Below are 3,575 nucleotides of genomic sequence, written 5' to 3'. Positions count from 1 at the left end.
AAGCATATCCGCAGAAACAATCCTGGAGAATGGAATGAGAAATGCCAAGTCACTTTTGATAAAATTAAGCAATACTTATCAAATTCTCCAGTGTTGGTGCCACTTGTTTCAAGAAAACTTTTAATTTTATATCTGATAGTGTGTAAGAATTCAAGAGGATGTGTGTTGAGACAACAAGATGAATATGGCTGAAAAGAGAGAGTTATTTACTATTTGAGTAAAAAATTCACAGAATATGAATCCAAGTATTTTTCATTGAAGAAAATATGTTGTGTATTAGCTTGGACTACCAAAAGACTCAGATAATACATGCTCTATCACACCACTTGGCTCATAGTAAAATTGGATCCAATTAAATACATCTTCGAGAAGCTTTCTTTGTCTAAAAGAATTATTAAATGGCAAGTAATACTCTCGAAATATGATATCATATATGTAAGCTAAAAGGCAATAAAAGAGAGTACAATAGCTAAGTTTCTTATAGATCGTGCTATTGAAGAATATGAACTAATGAGATTGGAGTTTCTCGATGAAGACTTGATGACTGTTTCCCAGTTAGAAAAAAAGAAACATGAAGAAAAATATTAAAAGAGGTATTTTGATAGAGCTACTAATACCTTGAGACATAAAATTAGGGTAATTTTGATTTTTTCAGAAGAACAATACTATCCTATAACAGCGAGATTAAATTTTAATTATACAAATAACATTGTTGAATATGAGGCATGTGTCATGGGTTTACAAGTTGCTATAGATAAAAAGTTAAAGCATTAAAAGTGTTTAGGGATTCGGCTCTAGTTATATATCAATTGAAAGAAGAATGGAAGACGAGAGATTCAAAACTTGTTTCATATCACAACTATATTTTAGAGTTGATAAAATAGTTTGAAGATGTCAAGTTTGATCATTTACCTCAAGAAGAGAATTTGATAGCTAATGCCTTGGCTACTCGGACTGTAATGATCCAAATTAGTAATAATACTGATATTCAACCTATCAAGTTAGATGTCAAAGATATGTCAGCTCACTACTCTAATGTAAAAGAGAAAGAAGATGGGAAGCCTTGGTATTATGGTATCTTGCAATACATTAAGAATCAATAATACTCAGTCCAAGTAATGAAAAAGGATAAAAGGGTCATCCAAAGATTAGTTATGAGCTTTTTCTTGGATGAAGATGTTTTGTACAAAAAAAGCCACGATCAGGTATTGCTGAGATGCGTAACTAAAGCTGAGGCAAAAAAATTTATTGAAGAGGCGCATGATGAAATATGTGGGGTGCATGTCAATGGACACATGATGATAAGACAGATCATGAGAGCAATATACTATTGGTTGATAATTAAAAGTGATTGCATTGACTATGCTCGTAAATGTCATAAGTGCTAGATCTATGCTGACAAGATCCATGCTCTGCCATCTGTTTTACATATTTTGGCACCACCTTGGCCATTCTCGACATGGGGCATGGATGTCATTGGTCCTATTATCCCAAAGGCTTTTAATAGGCATAAATTTATTTTCGTGATGATAGATTACTTCACGAAATAGGTAGAGGCAGCATCATATGCAAATATAACACGATCTGTAGTTTGTAAATTCATAAAAAAAAGATCATCTGCAGATATGAACTTTCAGAAAAAATCATTTCAGACAATGCTAAGAATCTGAACAGTAAGATGATGTAAAAAATATATACTCAATACAAGATCAAGCATCATATCTAGACACCATACCATCCGAAAATGAATGGGACAGTTGAGGTAGCTAATAAGAATATAAAAAAAATTCTTGAGAAGATGATCGAGACTTATAAAGATTGGCATGAAAAGTTATCATTTGCATTGTATGCATATCGAATGTCAATACGCACCTCTACTGGGGCAACCTTATTTTTTTTTGTTTATAAGATGAAAGCTGTACTACCAGTGAAAGTGAAGATCCTATCCTTGAGGGTTCTAAAAGAAGTTGAATTGGAAGAAACTAAATGGATTTGAGAATGCTATGAACAGTTAAATTTCATAGAAAAAAGAGATTGACAGTGCTGTGCCATGGTCAACTATATTAAAGAGAATGATGAGGGCTCATAACAAAAAATTTTAACCTCATTATTTTTGAGAGGGAGAGTTAGTCTTGAAACGAATTCTCTCAAATCAGCACAATAATAGAGGAAAATAGACTCCGAATTGGAATGGCAATATATGGTGAAATGGGCTTTCTCGGGTGGAGCATTGATACTGGCTGAGATGGATGAAAATGATTTATCCCATCCTATAAATTTTGATACTGTGAATAAGTATTATGCTTGAAAAAAAAAGAAAAAAATAAAAAATGAAAATAAAAAAGAAAGACTCAAGCGAAAATCCTAAAAGGGCGGTTTGAGTTATAGGGAATTTATCTAAGTTGAAAACTTGAAAAGACAGCTTAGATAAGGAGAATACAACATCAAATCTGAAAATTCATTGGCATGAAGGCTAACAAATTCAAAGGAGCTCTAAATTGTTAAGTGCAGCAGATGGTTGAATTTTCAAAAGAACCTTAAGATGTGTTATCATGATTATCCGATTGTTCATTTTTGGGCGTTATTTCCCAATACCTATCTTTGTAATTCCTTCTTGACCAAAGTTTGCCAACACTTTTGCTAATAAAAGATATTCTTCTTCATTTTTTGTGTGCCTCTTCTGTTGATTATTTTCTAACCATTCTTATTCTTTTCTCATTAATACCTTGTAATGGAAGAAATGTGTGAATACATTCTTACTTTTTTATATTGAAATAATGATTGATAAATAAATAATAATATGAAAGATTTTTACATTACATTGGAAAGGTCAAGAGTGATAAAGGTAAATTTGAGATGTTCAGTTCCTAATAAAGACATTGAATTTGAAAAAAAATTACTTGCAGAAAGGATATGAGAATTAAATGAAAGAAATGATTAAGAGTTATGCTGACTTGATCTTTGAAGAACAAAAGGTTCGAGGCTCAAGAAAAGAGCTTGAGAGACTTGAGCACCACAATTGAATAGGAATTAATTAGCCAACATTTACATAGCATATATTGAATTTCACACGTATTTCATAGCATATACTCCATTCAAGAAAGTATAGTGCATAAATTCAAGAAGCAAAGGTATTCTAGGATCCCACATGGCGAAGATAGATGTGAAGATTTTTTTAAAATTCTCATTTGAGAAAAAGCTTGTGAGGTAAGTTTCTAATCCTTGAAAAAAGGTATCTCTTGGTATCAAAAACGATTTGTAAAATCCTTTGGCATAATCTCTTAAAGTTCCTTTAAACATGATTTTTGACTCCTCTGGATGTGATTGTCGATGAGCTATTTATTTTTCAAAGTTATTGAGCCTCTGTTTAGAGGAGCAATTTATTTCCCAAAGTCGTAGTTGCCTCTGTTTAGAGGAGCATTTTATTTTTCAAAGTTGTGGTTGCCTCTATTTAGAGGAGCAATTTACTTTTCAAAAGTTACAGTGCCTTTGTTTAGAGGAGAAAATTACTTTCCAAAAGTCAGTGAGCCTCTATTTAGAGGAGCAATTTACTTTTTCAAAGTCGTTAAGCCTCT

The sequence above is a fragment of the Durio zibethinus genome, chromosome 6 (assembly GCF_047325235.1).
Source record: "Durio zibethinus cultivar Kanyao isolate XHJ-2024 chromosome 6, ASM4732523v1, whole genome shotgun sequence".
NCBI lineage: Eukaryota > Viridiplantae > Streptophyta > Magnoliopsida > Malvales > Malvaceae > Durio > Durio zibethinus.
The sequence above is the reverse complement of the archived record's forward strand: the minus strand, read 5'-3'. Positions refer to the sequence as shown.